The sequence below is a fragment of the Pseudophryne corroboree genome, unplaced genomic scaffold, assembly GCF_028390025.1.
Source record: "Pseudophryne corroboree isolate aPseCor3 unplaced genomic scaffold, aPseCor3.hap2 scaffold_436, whole genome shotgun sequence".
NCBI lineage: Eukaryota > Metazoa > Chordata > Amphibia > Anura > Myobatrachidae > Pseudophryne > Pseudophryne corroboree.
The window spans coordinates 231,640-250,257 of record NW_026970063.1 but is presented as its reverse complement, the minus strand read 5'-3'; the positions used below and the strand labels follow the sequence as shown (position 1 = coordinate 250,257).

Genomic DNA, 18,618 nt, shown 5'->3' with positions numbered 1-18,618 from the left:
CCCCAGCTCTAGCCCAACTCCTACTTACCTGCCAGGTAAGATACTATGATCATGAAGGTGCTTCTCCCAGGGCAAGGCTCACCCATTGCACTCTGGGTGTGCTGCCCCTGTGATTTCCCCAAATGTGGGAAACTTGACTGCATAATTTGTGTTTCCACTGGTCGGCTTTCATATAATTCAGATCTCTTTGTCTCAGGTCTTTCTCCAGCCTAGTTTGCTGTCTGTTTCCACTTTTTTTTTTTTGAGCCCCTCCCTTCTATACCCTTGTGCACTATCCTGACTTCTCCTCCTGTCTGCTTACTTTGTGCCTTCCAATGCACAATGCAAACTACAGGCAGTGCTGCAGGGCCCACACCCTTTTACTTGCCTTACAGAGCAGCTCTGGAGCTGTTACAGTGCCAAGCTGCTGCAAGAAATCAGCTTGAATGCTTCAGGGGCTGGGGCATTGCCAACATGAGCCCCACACCGAAGGAGGGTGGGGGTGTTTAATGCGAACTAAGGGTCATCCAAGCGCCGCAAAAGGCCGCCATGCCCTGCATACCCCTATTCTCTTTTCATATGCAGATGAGGGTTCCAGCCAACTTTGGCCCACTGCTTGGATGACATCACTGTATGCAAATCCGTCTTCTGCAGACCTTCCCCCAGGAATGCTTGTACTAGTTGTTGCATTTGGTTTGTTGTTTGGGGGTGCTTCAGTATTAGGCAGCCTTCTGCCCTCCCATGTTCATTTGAAAATATGTGTTCTCCCTGCAGTTGTTGTCCCCAGATGAGAGTTTCCTTGTGCTGCCTCAGTTGAATCTCCTTTACTTGACAGAGATATGCCTGAGCAGCGGCCCTCCCCAGCCCTATCCCAAATCATACTTATTTTGCATAGGAGATACCATGGTCATGAAGATTGTTCTCCCAGGGTGAGGTTCATTCATTGCATTCTGGGTATGCTGACCCCTGTGATTTCCCCAAATGTGGGAAACTCGACTGCATTATTTGTGGTAGTGGGGGACTGTTTGTGCTTTCCTCTGGTCAGCTCTGGTAACAGTCAGATTTCTTTGTCTCAGATCCTCCTCTAGCCTTGTTCTTCTTTCGAGAGTTCCCTTGTGCTGCCTCAGTTGGATCTCCTTCATTTGACAGGGGGGTGCCCGAGCAGCGACCCTCCCCAGCTCTAGCGCAACTCCTACTTACCTGCCAGGTGAGATACTATGATCAGGAAGGTGCTTCTCCCAGGGCAAGGCTCACCCATTGCACTCTGGGTGTGCTGCTCCTGTGATTTCCCCAAATGTGGGACACTTGACTGCATAATTTGTGTTTCCCCTGGTCGGCTTTCATTTAATTCAGATCTCTTTGTCTCAGGTCTCTCTCCAGCCTAGTTTGCTGTCTGTTTCCACTTCTTTTTTTTTGAGCCCCTCCCTTCTATACCCTTGTGCACTATCCTGACTTCTCCTCCTGTCTGCTTACTTTGTGCCTTCCAACGGACAATGCGAACTACAGGTAGTGCTGCAGGGCCCACACCCTTTTACTTGCCTTACAGAGCAGCTCTGGAGCTGTTACAGTGCCAAGCTGCTGCAAGAAATCAGCTTGAATGCTTCAAGGGCTGGGGCATTGCCAACATGAGCCCCACACCGAAGGAGGGTGGAGGTGTTTAATGCGAACTAAGGGTTATCCAAGCGCCGCAAAAGGCCGCTATGCCCTGCACGCCCCTTTTCTCTTTTCATATGCAGACGAGGGTTGAAGCCAACTTTGACCCACTGCTTGGATGACATCACCATATGCAAATCCATCTGCTGCAGGCCTTCCCCTAGGAATGCTTGCACTAGTTGTTGCATTTGGTTTGTTGTTTGGGGGTGCTTCAGTATTAGGCAGCCTTCTGCCCTCCCATGTTCATCTGAAAATATGTGTTCTCCCTGCAGTTGTTGTCCCCAGATGAGAGTTCCCTTGTGCTGCCTCATTTGAATCTCCTTTACTTGACAGAGATGTGCCTGAGCAGCGGCCCTCCCCAGCCCTATCCCAAATCATACTTATTTTGCATAGGAGATACCATGGTCATGAAGATTGTTCTCCCAGGGTGAGGTTCATTCATTGCATTCTGGGTATGCTGACCCCTGTGATTTCCCCAAATGTGGGAAACTCGACTGCATTATTTGTGGTAGTGGGGGACTGTGTTTGTGCTTTCCTCTGGTCACCTCTAGTAAAAGTCAGATTTCTTTGTCTCAGATCTTCCTCTAGCCTTGTTCCTCTTTCGAGAGTTTCCTTGTGCTGCTTCAGTTGGATCTCCTTCACTTGACAGGGGGGTGCTTGAGCAGCGACCCTCCCCAGCTCTAGCCCAACTCCTACTTACCTGCCAGGTAAGATACTATGATCATGAAGGTGCTTCTCCCAGGGCAAGGCTCACCCATTGCACTCTGGGTGTGCTGCCCCTGTGATTTCCCCAAATGTGGGAAACTTGACTGCATAATTTGTGTTTCCACTGGTCAGCTTTCATATAATTCAGATCTCTTTGTCTCAGGTCTTTCTCCAGCCTAGTTTGCTGTCTGTTTCCACTTCTTTTTTTTATGAGCCCCTCCCTTCTATACCCTTGTGCACTATCCTGACTTCTCTTCCTGTCTGCTTACTTTGTGCCTTCCAATGCACAATGCAAACTACAGGTAGTGCTGCAGGGCCCACACCCTTTTACTTGCCTTACAGAGCAGCTCTGGATCTGTTACAGTGCCAAGCTGCTGCAAAAAATTAGCTTGAATGTTTCAGGGGCTGGGGCATTGCCAACATGAGCCCCACACCGAAGGAGGGTGGGGGTGTTTAATGCGAACTAAGGGTCATCCAAGCGCCGCAAAAGGCCGCCATGCCCTGCATACCCCTTTTCTCTTTTCATATGCAGATGAGGGTTCCAGCCAACTTTGGCCCACTGCTTGGATGACATCACTGTATACAAATCCATCTTCTGCAGGCCTTCCCCCAGGAATGCTTGCACTAGTTGTTGCATTTGGTTTGTTGTTTGGGGGTGCTTCCGTATTAGGCAGCCTTCTGCCCTCCCATGTTCATCTGAAAATATGTGTTCTCCCTGCAGTTGTTGTCCCCAGATGAGAGTTCCCTTGTGCTGCCTCAGTTGAATCTCCTTTACTTGACAGAGATGTGCCTGAGCAGCGGCCCTCCCCAGCCCTATCCCAAATCATACTTATTTTGCATAGGAGATACCATGGTCATGAAGATTGTTCTCCCAGGGTGAGGTTCATTCATTGCATTCTGGGTATGCTGACCCCTGTGATTTCCCCAAATGTGGGAAACTCGACTGCATTATTTGTGGTAGTGGGGGACTGTGTTTGTGCTTTCCTCTGGTCAGCTCTGGTAATAGTCAGATTTCTTTGTCTCAGATCTTCCTCTAGCCTTGTTCTTCTTTCGATAGTTCCCTTGTGCTGCCTCAGTTGGATCTCCTTCACTTGACAGGGGGTTGCCCGAGCAGCGACCCTCCCCAGCTCTAGCCCATCTCCTACTTACCTGCCAAGTGAGATACTAAGATCAGGAAGGTGCTTCTCCCAGGGCAAGGCTCACCCATTGCACTCTGGGTGTGCTGCTCCTGCGATTTCCCCAAATGTGGGACACTTGACTGCATAATTTGTGTTTCCTCTGGTCGGCTCTCGTATAATTCAGATCTCTTTTTCTCAGGTCTCTCTCCAGCCTAGTTTGCTGTTTGTTTCCACTTCTCTTTTCTTGAGCCCCTCCCTTCTATGCCCTTGCGCACTATCCTGACCTCTCCCGTCTGCTTACTTTGTGCCTTCCAACGCACAATGCAAACTACAGGTAGTGCTGCAGGGCCCACACCCTTTTACATGCTTTACAGAGCAGCTCTGGAGCTGTTACAGTGCCCAGCTGCTGCAAGAAATCAGCTTGAATGCTTCAGGGGCTGGGGCATAGCCAACATGAGCCCCACACTGAAGGAGGGTGGAGATGTTTAATGCGAATCAGGGGTCATCCAAGCGCCACAAAAGGCCGCCATGTCCTGCCATCCCTTTTTTCTTTTCATATGCAGACGAGGGTTGAAGCCAACTTTGACCCACTGCTTGGATGACATCACCATATGCAAATCTGTCTGCTGTAGGCCTTCCCCCAGGAATGCTTGCACTAGTTGTTGCATTTGGTTTGTTGTTTGGGGGTGCTTCAGTATTAGGCAGCCTTCTGCCCTCCCATGTTCATCTGAAAATATGTGTTCTCCCTGCAGTTGTTGTCCCCAGATGAGAGTTCCCTTGTGCTGCCTCAGTTGAATCTCCTTTACTTGACAGAGATGTGCCTGAGCAGCGGCCCTCCCCAGCCCTATCCCAAATCATACTTATTTTGCATAGGAGATACCATGGTCATGAAGATTGTTCTCCCAGGGTGAGGTTCATTCATTGCATTCTGGGTATGCTGACCCCTGTGATTTCCCCAAATGTGGGAAACTCGACTGCATTATTTGTGGTAGTGGGGGACTGTGTTTGTGCTTTCCTCTGGTCAGCTCTGGTAAAAGTCAGATTTCTTTGTCTCAGATTATCCTCTAGCCTTGTTCCTCTTTCGAGAGTTCCCTTGTGCTACCTCAGTTGGATCTCCTTCACTTGACAGGGGGGTGCCCGAGCAGCGACCCTCCCCAGCTCTAGCCCAACTCCTACTTACCTGCCAGGTGAGATACTATGATCATGTAGGTGCTTATCCCAGGGCAAGGCTCACCCATTGCACTCTGGGTGTGCTGCCCCTGTGATTTCCCCAAATATGGGAAACTTGACTGCATAATTTGTGTTTCCCCTGGTCGGCTCTCGTATAATTCAGATCTCTTTGTCTCAGGTCTCTCTCCAGCCTAGTTTGCTGTCTGTTTCCACTTCTCTTTTCTTGAGCCGCTCCCTTCTATGCCCTTGCGCACTATCCTGACTTCTCCAGTCTGCTTACTTTGTGCCTTCCAATGCACAATGCGAACTACAGGTAGTGCTGCAGGGCCCACACCCTTTTACTTGCCTAACAGAGCAGCTCTGGAGCTGTTACAGTGCCCAGCTGCTGCAAGAAATCAGCTTGAATGCTTAAGGGGCCATCCAAGTGCCGCAAAAGGCCGCCATGCCCTGCATACCCCTTTTCTCTTTTCATATGCAGATGAGGGTTCCAGCCAACTTTGGCCCACTGCTTGGATGACATCACTATGCAAATCCGTCTTCTGTAGACCTTCCCCCAGGAATGCTTGTACTAGTTGTTGCATTTGGTTTGTTGTTTGGGGGTGCTTCAGTATTAGGCAGCCTTCTGCCCTCCCATGTTCATTTGAATATATGTGTTCTCCCTGCAGTTGTTGTCCCCAGATGAGAGTTCCCTTGTGCTGCCTCAGTTGAATCTCCTTTACTTGACAGAGATATGCCTGAGCAGCGGCCCTCCCCAGCCCTATCCCAAATCATACTTATTTTGCATAGGAGATACCATGGTCATGAAGATTGTTCTCCCAGGGTGAGGTTCATTCATTGCATTCTGGGTATGCTGACCCCTGTGATTTCCCCAAATGTGGGAAACTCAACTGCATTATTTGTGGTAGTGGGGGACTGTGTTTGTGCTTTCCTCTGGTCAGCTCTGTTAAAAGTCAGATTTCTTTGTCTCAGATCTTCCTCTAGCCTTGTTCTTCTTTCGAGAGTTCCCTTGTGCTGCCTCAGTTGGATCTCCTTCACTTGACAGGGGGGTGCCCGAGCAGCGACCCTCCCCAGCTCTAGCCTAACTCCTACTTACCTGCCAGGTGAGATACTATGATCAGGAAGGTGCTTCTCCCAGGGCAAATCTCACCCATTGCACTCTGGGTGTGCTGCTCCTGCGATTTCCCCAAATGTGGGACACTTGACTGCATAATGTGTGTTTCCTCTGGTCGGCTCTCGTATAATTCAGATTTCTTTGTCTCAGGTCTCTCTCCAGCCTAGTTTGCTGTCTGTTTCCACTTCTCTTTTCTTGAGCCGCTCCCTTCTATGCCTTTGCGCACTATCCTGACTTCTCCCGTCTGCTTACTTTGTGCCTTCCAATGCACAATGCGAACTACAGGTAGTGCTGCAGGGCCCACACCCTTTTACTTGCCTTACAGAGCAGCTTTGGAGCTGTTACAGTGCCCAGCTGCTGCAAGAAATCAGCTTGAATGCTTCAGGGGCTGGGGCATAGCCAACATGAGCCCCACACCGAAGGAAAGTGCGAGGTGCGTCCTTTCTTGCCAGAGGTAGGGGCAGAGGAAAAAAGCTGCACAACACAGCTAGCTTCCAGGAACAGAAGTCCTCCCTGGCATCTACAAAATATACTGCATGACGCTGGGGCTCCACTGGCGGAGTCCGGCTCATGTGATGTCATGCAGCCGCTCTAACCACGCCTCCTGTTTCTCCGTTGCCGACCCAATATTGAAACCCTGCCCCCGCACTGCTCCATCTCCGACTTGGAAATGGAGTGTTGTTGACCCCCCTCCCCCCCCCCCCTGCACCGATTGACAGGCAGAGGCGATCGAATTATCTGCGGGGTGCCGCAGAAAATGCAGGCGGATGCGTATGCTCTTAGCAATTTTTGCAGTTGGATTGCTTATTGCGATTGCAATCCAACCTGAATCAGGCCCTATTACCTATCACAATGCACTGCGGGTAGTACAAAATGGGGTTAATATAGGAGAAAAACCCCCAGAGCTGTGCTCCTTAACTGTCCCTGGTGGCTAGTGGAGCAGCTGCCCAGTAATCAGTGTCCACGCCAGTGCGCACAATGCCCGCCCCCTACAGCCACGCTGGATCACGGTATAGTGTGTGCACAGAAGCCCCTTACCACCCTTTCATCAGCGGCCTCGTGATCCCGGAGGGCGGTGTGTGTGTGACTGACCTTAGGAAGAAACCGGAGCCTCCGCTGCAGTGACCCAGCAACCGGGGCACGGGAGTATACTGCGCCGCTGGGAGTGATGGAGCTGCAGTAAATATGTCTATTAGACCTAGCCTGCTGCAGCCCTTGTAGATTCTTATTAAAAAGTTCTTCTTTTCTTGTCAAAATTAATAGCTAAGAATAGGATGCCTGAGGCAGCCCCCTGTTAAGTGGCCTGCTACTGAAGGCACCAACTACAAACTGAGCTCCCTGTTCATGGAAGCGAGGTTATAGAGGAGGGGGCGCTGAGTATCTTGGGAACAGTCAAAAGCTTTGAGCTTGTTGGTGCCTCAGATCAAGGTACTACTCTACACCCCAATGTGAATCCTTGTGGAGTCCAGTGTACCCCACAGAAGAAAAAAATGTGTCACAACCATTGGCAGCAACATTAGAATAGCTGCTGATGGGCACAATTGAGAAAGGAAGGGGGGAAAACATTTGAATCCAGAACATATATGTAATTCGAATATGTAATTTGTACCTTCCTACTTTAAAATGTAATGGATGAACCTCACCCTGTGAGAACTATCTTCATGATCAAGAGATCTCATATGCAAGATAAGTATGTGTTGGGATAGGGCTGTGGAGGGCGGCTGCTCGGGCACACCCCCGTCAAGTTAAGGAGATTCAACTGAGGAAGCACAAGGGAACTCTCATCTGGGGACAACAACTGCAGGGAGAACACATTTTCAGATGAATGTGGGAGGGCAGAAGGCTGCCTAATACTGAAGCACCCCCAAACAACAAACCAAATGCAACAACTAGTGCAAGCATTCCTGGGGGAAGGCCTGCAGCAGATGGATCCAGTAACAGCTCCAGAGTTGCTCTACAAGACAAGTAAAAGGGTGTGAGCCCTGCAGCACCACCTGTACTTTGCATACACACATATATAGGACAGCATCTCTTATATGCCCCAGGGTCAATAAAATAGTATCCTTATCTAGGGTATCCATCCCCTCAGATAAGGTATCCGTCCATGCTGCTACAGCACTACACACCCAGGCCGACGCAATTGCCGGTCTGAGTAAGGTACCCGAATGTGTATAAATTGACTTCAGGGTTATCTCCTGTTTGCGGTCAGCAGACTCTTTGAGGGTAGCCGTATCCTGGGACGGGAGGGCTACCTTCTTAGATAAGCGTGTTAATGCTTTGTCCACCCTAGGGGAGGATTCCCATCTTAACCTATCCATTGATGGGAAAGGATACGCCATAAGAATCCTTTTGGAAATCTGCAGTCTTTTATCTGGAGATTCCCAAGCTTTTTCACATAACTCGTTCAGCTCGTGTGAGGGGGGAAAGGTTACCTCAGGCTTCTTTCCCTTGTACTTATGTACCCTCTTGTCAGGGACAGGGGGTTCCTCTGTGATGTGCAAAACATCTTTTATTGCCATAATCCTATATCGAATGGATTTTGCCAATTTTGGCTGTAACTTTGCATCATCGTAATCGACACTGGAGTCAGAATCCGTGTCAGTATCTGTGTCAACAATCTGGGATAGTGGGCGCTTATGAGACCCTGACAGTCCCTGCGACATAGGATCAGGCATGGGTTGAGACCCTGACTGTCCCGAAGCTTCAGCCTTGTCTAATCTTTTGTGCAATGAGTTTACACTAGCATTTAAAACATTCCACATATCCATCCAATCAGCTGTCGGCGGAGACACCACATTAATTTGCTCCCGCTCCTCTCTAATATAGCCTTCTTCCTCAGACATGTCGACACACGTGTACCGACACACCACACACACAGGGAATGCTTTTTCTGAAGACAGTTTCCCCACAAGGCCCTTTGGAGAGACAGAGAGAGAGAGTATGCCAGCACACACCCAAGCGCTATATAACCCAGGAATAACACAGTAACTTAATGTTTGCCCAGTAGTGCTGCTGTATGTAATTTGCGCCGAATTATGTGCCCCCCCCCCTCTTTTCAACCCTCTTGTCTACCGTGGTTTCAGCAGGGGAGAGTCTGGGGAGCTTCCTCAGCGGTGCTGTGGAGAAAAAATGGCGCTGGTGAGTGATGAGGGAGAAGCCCCGCCCCCTCAGCTGCGGGCTTCTGTCCCGCTTAAACTGTAAAATTGTCGGGGGCTCATATATATATACAGTGCCCAGCTGTATATGTGTTATATTTTTGGCAAAAAGAGGTCTATATTGCTGCCCAGGGCGCCCCCCCTGCGCCCTGCACCCTTACAGTGACCAGAGTATGTGAGGTGTATGGGAGCAATGGCGCACAGCTGCAGTGCTGTGCGTTACTTCAGTGAAGATCATGAAGTCTTCTTCCGCCGCAGAAGTCTTTCTTTTCTTCTCATACTCACCCGGCTTCTATCTTCCGGCTCTGCGAGGGGGACGGCGGCGCGGCTCTGGGACGGACGGCGAGGGTGAGATCCTGTGTACCAATCCCTCTGGAGCTAATGGTGTCCAGTAGCCTAAGAAGCAGGGCCTTGCAACTCAGAGAGTAGGGCTGCTTCTCTCCCCTCAGTCCCTCGATGCAGGGAGTCTGTTGCCAGCAGTGCTCCCTGAAAATTAAAAACCTAACAAAATACTTTCTGTCAGAAAGCTCAGGAGAGCTCCTGAAAAGCACCCAGTTTCCACTGGGCACAGTATCAAACTGAGGTATGGAGGAGGGGCATAGAGGGAGGAGCCACTGCACACCCAGAACTAAAGTCTTTCTTAAAGTGCCCATGTCTCCTGCGGAGCCCGTCTATCCCCATGGTCCTTACGGAGTCCCCAGCATCCTCTAGGACGTTAGAGAAAATAGGATTTTAATACCTACCGGTAAATCCTTTTCTCTTAGTCCGTAGAGGATGCTGGGCACCCGTCCCAGTGCGTACTGTGTCTGCAGTTATTAAATGGCCCTTAACTCCAGAACATTTATGTGGAGACAACTTTCCCGACTTGACCATCTTCCTTGGATGTTTTCACCCTGTGTGACTGCTTCCCAGCCTCGGAGGGTTGCATCCGTGGTCCCTAGGATCCAGTCCTGGATCCCGAACCATCGCCCCTCTAGGAGGTGAGAACTGTGCAGCCGCCAATGGAGTGATATTCTGGTCTTGGAAGACAGGATTATCCTCCGGTGCATGTGTAGGTGGGATCCGGACCACTTGTCCAACAGGTCCCACTGGAACACTCTAGCATGGAACCTGCCAAACTGAATGGCCTCGTAGGCCGCAACCATCTTCCCCAGCAACCGAATGCATTGATGGATTAACACTCTTGCTGGTTTCAGAATTTGTTTGACCAGACTCTGGATCTCCATAGCCTTTCCACTGGAAGAAAACCTCTTCTGTGTCCAGTATCACTCCCAAAAACAACAACCGCGTCATTGGGACCAACTGTGATTTTGGCAAGTTTAGGAGCCAACCATGTTGTTGAAGAACTGTCAGGGAGAGTGCAATGTTTTGCAACAACTGGTCCCTGGATCTCGCCTTTATCTAGAGATCATCCAAGTACGGGATAATTGTGACTCCTTGCTTGCGAAGGAGAACCATCATTTCCGCCATCACCCTGGTGAAAATCCTCGGAGCCGTGGACAGACCAAACGGCAATGTCTGAAATTGGTAATGACAATCCTGAATTGCAAACCTCAGGTAGCTTGATGCAGTGGCTAAACGGGAACATGTAAGTAGGCATCCTTATGTCTACCAAAAACATGAAATCTCCTTCCTCCGGACCGGAGATCCCTACCCTGAGAGATTCCATCTTGAAATTGAATTTCTTTAGGTAGAAATTGAGGGATTTCAGATTTCAGATTGGTCTGACTGAGCCGTCCGGCTTCGGGACCACGAAGAGGCTTGAATAAAAGCCTTCTCCCTGCTGACTAATGCCGATTTGAACAATCGGTGAGGGGGAACGTCTTGAAACCCCAGTTTGTACCCTTGGGACACTATTTGTAAAACCCACGAGTCCAGGTCCAAATTAATCCAGTACTGACTGAAGTGTTTTAGACGTGCCCCCACTGGTGTGGGCTCCTGCAAGAGAGCCCCAGCGTCATGCAGTGGATTTGGCAGAAGCAGAGGACGATCTCTGCTCCTGCGATCTTGAAGAGGCTACAGACCTCTTCCCTCTTCTCCTTCCTCTACCTGCAAAGAAATGGGAATCTTAACTTCATGCATATCTATTGGGCCAAAATGACTGCGTTAGATAATGATGCGTCTTCATCCGTTGAGAGGGAACATAGGGCAAGAAGGTTGACTTACCAGCGGGAGCTGCCGAGATCAAATTAACTAGGCCGTCGCCAAACAAGGCTTCACCTTCATAGGGAAGAGACTCCCTTTCTTCTTGGAGTCAGCATCAGCATTCCCTTGGTGAATCCACAATGCCCTCCTATCCGAGACTGCCATGAAATTGGCCCGTGAACTCAAGAGTCCTATATCCCTTGCAGCCGTAAGTATGCTGCAGTGTCCTTGATATGATCCAACGTAAGGAGCATCCCATGTCTCCAGGATATCTATATCGGATGACAAGGTATTCGACCAATTCTTGAATACTACTACTCACCCATGCGCATGTAATGGCAGGTCTAAGTAATGTACCCGTGGTTACATAACTAGAAATAATGTAGCTTCCTGCATACGATCCGCTGGATTTGTGACAGGGCCCCGTGCAGAACAGGGGGTGACTCCCACTTTATTCTGTCCGCGGCAGGAAATAAATAAACAACCGGAAACCTTTTGGGGATTTGAAACCATCTTGTCGAGCTGGCCCAGACTTTCTCAAACAGAGATGAAGGAACGTTACATCAGCTTTCATTATATATCTATATATACATACAAATAGACCCCTTTGTCAGGAACAGCAGGGTCCTCAGTGATGTTAATATGTCCTTAATATCCACAATCATGTACTGAATGCTCCTTGCCAATATTGGATCTAATCAGGAAATATTATGGTCGACATAGGAATCAGTATCCGAGTCAGTATCAGTGTGTAGTAACTGGGCAAAATAACATTTTTGCGGGGCCTGAGGGAAAAGAAGCATAGCCATGAACATCACATCTTTTCTCTACGTCTGTGTCTGGGACACAGATTTATCCAACCTCACTCTGATATTACTGAAACTTTCACCCAGTCAGTTATTGGTGGTGCCAACAGGGCCACCATCATATGTCTGCATTCCTAATATAGTTTCCTCTTGGGAAAAACATTCAGCCACCGACATGTTGACACACATGTACCAAGTACCCACAGACACATCGGCTTATGGGGGATAGACCTACAATAAATATGTCAGAGGGACAGATGGGATTTTTCAGCTCACAACCCAGCGTCAAAAGTACACAGTCTGGGAAATAATAAACTCTATAGTGATAGACTTGTAACGCTCTTTAGATGTGCTGGTGAGGTGAGGAAGAAGCCCCGCCGCTGTAATGGCACGCTTCTGTCCCGCTCAGAAACAAATAATTAATTACGCTGGTGGGGTAAGGACAGTGCCCAGGCACTAATGTCCACTTTTGCCAGCCTTTTGTGAGGAATTTATGCTGCCCAGGGTGCCCTCCCCCCACGCCCTGCACCCTGCAGTGCCTGTGTTTGTGTGGGAGCATGGCGCACAGCATTCCGCTCGCTGCGTGGTACCTCAGAATGCCATCTGTTCTTCTGCTACTCGCCTGTCTTCTGACTTCTGGCTCTGTAAGGGGGTGACGGCAGGCTACGGGAGTGGGCATCTAGGCGTACCCAGCGATCAGCACCCTCAGGAGCTAATGGTGTCCTGTCAGCCAGAAGTAGAGCCATTGAACTCACTAGAAGTTGGTCATACTTCTCTCCCCTAAGTCCCACGAAGCAGGGAGACTGTTGCCAGCAGCCTCCCTGAAAATAAGAAAAACTAACATAAGTCTTTTCAGAGAAACTCAGTAGAGCTCCCCTGTAGTGCATCCAGTCTCACTGGGCACAATTCTAAAACTGGAGTCTGGAGGAGGGGTATAGAGGGAGGAGACAGTTCACACCCTTTGAAAGTCTTAAAGTGCCCATGTCTCCTGCGGATCCCGTCTATACCCCATGGTTCTTAATGTGATCCCTGCATCCTCTAGGACGTATGAGAAAACAAATAACGCATACACGAGGAGGAGAGAACAAAGGAAGCTATAAGGAGGGGAGGGGAGGGGGGGGGGTAAGGTAGTAAAGGCATATTGGATAAACTACAACCTTATACATATTCATTAATGTACCAGTAGTTAGAAGTAGAAGAGCTCTAACAGAAACCACAAAGCTTATCTAAAGCCACACCACACTGGATATGCCCAATCTCATTTGATCTTTGAAGCAAAGCAGTATTGGACTTTGTTACTACCAAGCAGTCTCCCATCCATGTATTATCAGATTCTTTAGGTGTTTTTAAACTACCAACACCCTTTTCTTGGTACATTTAATTTTTACACGTATTCTTTTATGTACCAGAAGTTAGAAGTAGAAAAGCTCTAGCAGAAACCACCAGCTCATCTACAGCCACAGCACACTGGATTTGCCCAATCTCTCCTGATCATGGAAGCTGAGCAGTGTTGGTCCTGGTTTTAGTACTTGGATGGGAGACCACCAGGAAATACCAGGAGCTGTGTGTATTTTTACAATACCAACACCGTTCTCTTGATGCATTCCATTTTGAAACATTGGGGCAGATCTATTAAGCCTGGTGAACTGATAAAGTGCAAGGTGATAAAGTACCAGCCAGTCAGCTCCTAACTGTCATTTTTCAAACCCAGCCTGTGACATGGCAATTAGGAGCTGATTGGCTGGTACTTTATCATTCCACCAGGTTTAATAAATCGGCCGCTTATTCATTTATGTACTAGTAGTTAGAAGTAGAAGAACTCTAACAGAAACCACTAAGTTCATCTACAGCCACACCACACTGTATATGCCCAATATCACCTGATCTTAGGCCTGGTTTGTTCTTGGATGTGAGACCACCTGGGAATACCAGGTGCTGTAGGTAGTTTTATACTACCAACACCGTTCTCTTGATGCATTCTATTTTGAAACTTATTCATTGATGTAGAAGTTAGAAACAGCAAAAATCATCTACAGCCGCATCACACTGGATATGTCCAATCTCATCTGATGTTGGAAGCTAAGCAGTGTTGTGCCTGGTTAGTTTTTGGATTTCAGGTCCTGCCTTCTGGTTTGGCCACGGCACCTCGGAAATTCACCAAGGTCATGGCCGTGATGACGACCCTTCACCATCGGTGGACCAGGGAGGAATCTCTCCTCCCGATAAACATTCGGGAATTGCGGGCAGTGTTCAATTCATTGATACTGGCCCTGCCTCTAGTACAGAACAGGCCTGTTCAAGTACAATCGGACAACGCCACCACGGTAGTGTACACAAATCATCAAGTCGGCACTCGAAACTGCATGGCAAAGCTGGAAGTATAAAAAAATCCTCAGTTGGGTAGAACGTCATCTGCCAGCAATATCGGCAGTGTTCATTCCCGGAGTCCTCAACTGGAAAGCGGATTTCCTCAGTCGTCAGGACGTTCACGCTGGAGAGTGGAGAGGCTGCAGCAGAAATATCTGCACTGGTGTCAGTAGGTGACTGAGGCAGGGATGACTGGGAGATAGTGGGTGACTGAAGCATGTATGAGTGGGAGATAGTGGGTGACTGAAGCCGGGGTGACTGGGAGATAGTGGGTGACTGATGCAGGGGTGACAGTGATAGTGGGTGACTGAGGCAGGGGTGACAGGGAGATAGTGGGTTACTGAGGGAGGGGTGATAGGAAGGGGTTGGGTAAGTATGGGAAGAAAGTGGGTGACAGGGATAATAAATGAATAAGGCAGGGATGATAGGGAGATAGTGGATGACTGTGGCAGGGGTGACAGGGACATTAAGAGACTGAGGCAGGGTTGACAGGGATAGTGGGTGACTGAAGCAGGGGTGATAGGGTGACAGTGGGTGACTGAGGCAGGGGTGACAGGGATAGTGGGTGACTGAGGCAGGGGTCGCAGGTATAGTGGTTGACTGAGGCAGCGGTGACTGGGAGATAGTGGGTAACTGAGGCAGGGGTGACAGGGAAAGTGTGTGACTCAGGCAGGGGTGATAGGGAGATAGTGGGCAGCATATCTCTGCCTCACTGCAGCAGCACATTCCTGCTTCACTGACAGCAGCACATCCCTGCAACGTTGACAGCAACACATCCCTGCAACATTGACGGCAGCACATCCCTGCCTCATTGACGGCAGCACATCCCTGCCTCACTTATAGCAGCACATCCCTGCCTCGCTGACAGCAGCACATCACTGCCTCGCTGACAGCAGCACATCACTGCTTCACTGACAGCAGCACATCACTGCTTCACTGACAGCAGAACATCCCTGCCTCACTGGCAGCAGCACATCCCTGCTTTACTGACAGCTGTATATAGGGCCTAATTAAGACCTGATCCCTGCTGTGCATATTCACACAACAGGAGATCAGGTCTGAAGTGCGTGTGTGCTGGTGCCACAGTGCACCGGCACATGCCAGAGATGCGATCAGCATCTCTGCCCAGTGAGCGCCTCTGTCTGATTGACAGGCAGAGGCGGTCACTGGGCAGGAGGAGTCGGGCCAGCGGCGTTGTGCCGCCATTTTGGGGGCACAGTCAGGACAACGCAGACATGACCGGACCGTATGGGGGCGGGCCGTGACGGCTGTGTGACCCGGACAGCAACGGGCCTTATTTACTAAATTCTCAGATAAATTTTATGGCATTTATGTGCAGTCTAGTTTGCACAGTTGATAGAGTGTTGATCTTGCACTATCAATGTAAGCCTCACATAGGTTTGATACACATGTAAGTTTGTTTTTATTTTACTACATTGTGGTTTGTGGCTCTATACCATGTAATGCATGTCTTTTAACAGTAGTCAAGTCTTCCAATGTGCTTGTTAGTGAAACCCAATACATAGCTTTATTTTATTTTGTTTCTTCAAATATTGAATGCATATGTCTTATAACTTTTTTTTTCAATATATAAACATTTTTATTATAAGATTTTCAATGACACAAGTACATCCAACTTGCAGATTATGGATTGTGAAGGACAAATCAACCATATAAACAATTTAAGCAATTTAAATTGCATGCAGGTAGTAGAATATCAAACTCCTTGGATGAGAGTTGGTCGTAATAAACTAGGATAGAAAAGAATAAAGTAGAAAATAAGATTTTAAACCTACCGGTAAATCTTTTTCTCGTAGTCCGTAGAGGATGCTGGGGACTCCGTAAGGACCATGGGGATAGACGGGCTCCGCAGGAGACATGGGCACTTTAAGAAAGACTTTAGTTCTGGGTGTGCACTGGCTCCTCCCTCTATGCCCCTCTATGCCACAGTTAGAGTAACTGTGCCCAGAGGAGACTGACAGTATGAGGAAAGGATTTTGTTAATCCAGGGCAAGATTCATACCAGCCACACCAATCACACCGTATAACTTGTGATAAACTACCCAGTTATGAGTACGAAAAAACAACATACTGTAGCATCAGTGCAGGACCGATGCAACTATAACATAACCCTTATTGAAGCAATAACTATATACAAGTATTGCAGAAGTAGTCCGCACTTGGGACGGGCGCCCAGCATCCTCTACGGACTACGAGAAAAAGATTTACCGGTAGGTTTAAAATCTTATTTTCTCTAACGTCCTAGAGGATGCTGGGGACTCCGTAAGGACCATGGGGATTATACCAAAGCTCCAAAACGGGCGGGAGAGTGCGGATGACTCTGCAGCACCGATTGAGCAAACATGAGTTCCTCCTCAGCCAGGGTATCAAACTTATAGTATTTTGAAAAGGTGTTTGAACCTGGCCAAGTAGCAGCTCGACACAGCTGTAGTGCCGAGACCCCTCGGGCAGCCGCCCAAGAAGAGCCCACTTTCCTCGTGGAATGGGCCTAGACCGATTTCTGTAACTGCAATCCAGCCATAGAATGCGCTTGCTGAATCGTGTTACAAATCCAGCGAGCAATAGCCTGCTTTGAAGCAGGGGCACCAATCTTGTTGGTTGCATACAGGACAAACAGCGCTTCAGTTTTCCTGACTCTAGCCGTCCTGGCCACGTAAATTTTCAAAGCCCTGACCACATCAAGTAACTCGGAATCCTCCAAGTCACACGTAGCCAAAGGCACCACAATAGGTTGGTTCATATGAAAAGATGAGACCACTTTTGGTAGGAATTGAGGACGGGTCCGCAATTCCGCTCTATCCACATGGAACACCAAATATGGGCTTTTATGTGACAAAGCCGCTAATTCCGACACTCGCCTAGCCGAAGCCAAGGCTAATAACATGACCACCTTCCACGTGAGATATGTTAACTCCACCGTTTTAAGGCTGCTAAAAACTGCTAGCAAACAATCAACTCAGAATGACCCCCATAGTGTATTGCAAGAAAATATCTGTAAATCCAATGGTACCGTAAGTGCGGTATATACGGGCGAGAACATCTCCCCTAAGTGAAGTCAGCCCTATGAATAGAGTTTGTGTGATCCCTGTGCAGCAGTCACAGAAAGGGTTCATCTCTGCAGTTTGTCACTCAAATTACATTGTTGCATTTTTTCTAGAAGTGGATCTGAGAGCTGTTACCCGCAGACCAGCTACAATAATTATCCTGGGTACTCACTAGACCAGTTGTTCTCAAACTGCACCCTGGGGTGCCTCAGGACACTTGCAGGGGTGCCTTGGATTGGTGGTCCAGGACCAATTCAAAATATTTATAGTTAGTGTTATAGGCAAAACCAGTGCTGTTGGCTGGCAATCATAACATATGTGCACAAGCAGAAGCAAATCCTGTCCCCTACCAAAGGGCCGGTGCTAGGGTGTTTGGCGCCTCCCTGCAAACTATTAATTTAAGCCCTCTCTCCAATACTTAATAAAGGCGCCTTAAAAAAAGAAGGTGTGGTATCACAAGGAAGGGGCATGGCCACACAATAGCACCCCAAATCAAAATACGCCACACAGTAGCACTATCTTATTGTCATTACACCGCATGTAATAATAATAATAATAATAATAATACCCACAGTCGCAGTGCCCTTTATACACATAACCACCATATCAGTGCAGCTTACACACATAATGCCAACAGTAGCAGTGCCCCTTCTACACATGCCCATGGTGGCAATCCTTTACATGGCAAAAATCAACCTGGTTTTGCCATGTAAAGGATTGCCACTTTAAAAAACAAACAATCAAACAAAAACAAAAAAACAACAGGAAAAAAACACAAAATCTCTCACTTTCTGATTTTCACACCCTATTACATTCCTCCCTATATATTTAAATGTTTCTATTACTGTATGTTCCCTCTTCCCTTCTCCAAACTATACACATCAATATCTTTTAGTATTTCCAGGTAAGTTTTGTGATGTAGGCCATGCACCATTTTAGTTGCCCTAATGTAATTACAGCCTTCTGGAGATATGGCTTCTGGAACTGAACACAGGATTCTAAATGTGGCTGTACCAAGGACCTATACAGTGGCATTACAGGTTGAGTATCCCTTATCCAAAATGCTTGGGACCAGAGGAATTTTGGATATCGGATTTTTCTGTATTTTGGAATAATTGCATACCATAACGAGATATTATGGTGATGGGACCTAAATCTAAGCACAGAATGCATTTATGTTTCATATACACCTTATACACACAGCCTGAAGGTCATTTTAGCCAATATTTTTTATAACTTTGTGCATTAAACAAAGTGTGTGTACATTCACAGAATTCATTTATGTGTCATATACACCTTATACACACAGTCTGAAGTTCATTTAATACAATATTTTTAATAACT

At 48.1% G+C, this 18,618-nt stretch overlaps 11 non-coding genes across 11 annotated transcripts; all 11 read left to right on the top strand.

Moving 5' to 3' along the window:
- The first annotated feature begins 20 nt into the window (after window positions 1–20).
- On the top strand, window positions 21–183 carry LOC135026359 (U1 spliceosomal RNA). Its single transcript, XR_010222994.1, has one exon. It is a non-coding gene; the product is annotated as a U1 spliceosomal RNA (small nuclear RNA).
- Window positions 184–857: 674 nt separating this feature from the next.
- Window positions 858–1,019, top strand: LOC135026425 (U1 spliceosomal RNA). Its single transcript, XR_010223059.1, has one exon. It is a non-coding gene; the product is annotated as a U1 spliceosomal RNA (small nuclear RNA).
- Window positions 1,020–1,171: 152 nt separating this feature from the next.
- On the top strand, window positions 1,172–1,334 carry LOC135026351 (U1 spliceosomal RNA). Its single transcript, XR_010222986.1, has one exon. It is a non-coding gene; the product is annotated as a U1 spliceosomal RNA (small nuclear RNA).
- Window positions 1,335–2,008: 674 nt separating this feature from the next.
- Window positions 2,009–2,172, top strand: LOC135026398 (U1 spliceosomal RNA). The gene has a single exon (XR_010223032.1). It is a non-coding gene; the product is annotated as a U1 spliceosomal RNA (small nuclear RNA).
- A 152-nt stretch (window positions 2,173–2,324) lies between these two features.
- Window positions 2,325–2,487, top strand: LOC135026358 (U1 spliceosomal RNA). The gene has a single exon (XR_010222993.1). It is a non-coding gene; the product is annotated as a U1 spliceosomal RNA (small nuclear RNA).
- Window positions 2,488–3,162: 675 nt separating this feature from the next.
- Window positions 3,163–3,326, top strand: LOC135026396 (U1 spliceosomal RNA). Its single transcript, XR_010223031.1, has one exon. It is a non-coding gene; the product is annotated as a U1 spliceosomal RNA (small nuclear RNA).
- Window positions 3,327–3,478: 152 nt separating this feature from the next.
- Window positions 3,479–3,641, top strand: LOC135026374 (U1 spliceosomal RNA). The gene has a single exon (XR_010223008.1). It is a non-coding gene; the product is annotated as a U1 spliceosomal RNA (small nuclear RNA).
- Window positions 3,642–4,311: 670 nt separating this feature from the next.
- Window positions 4,312–4,475, top strand: LOC135026395 (U1 spliceosomal RNA). Its single transcript, XR_010223030.1, has one exon. It is a non-coding gene; the product is annotated as a U1 spliceosomal RNA (small nuclear RNA).
- Window positions 4,476–4,627: 152 nt separating this feature from the next.
- On the top strand, window positions 4,628–4,790 carry LOC135026384 (U1 spliceosomal RNA). Its single transcript, XR_010223020.1, has one exon. It is a non-coding gene; the product is annotated as a U1 spliceosomal RNA (small nuclear RNA).
- Window positions 4,791–5,394: 604 nt separating this feature from the next.
- LOC135026386 (U1 spliceosomal RNA) lies at window positions 5,395–5,558 on the top strand. Its single transcript, XR_010223022.1, has one exon. It is a non-coding gene; the product is annotated as a U1 spliceosomal RNA (small nuclear RNA).
- A 152-nt stretch (window positions 5,559–5,710) lies between these two features.
- Window positions 5,711–5,873, top strand: LOC135026376 (U1 spliceosomal RNA). Its single transcript, XR_010223010.1, has one exon. It is a non-coding gene; the product is annotated as a U1 spliceosomal RNA (small nuclear RNA).
- The last annotated feature ends 12,745 nt before the right edge of the window (window positions 5,874–18,618 follow it).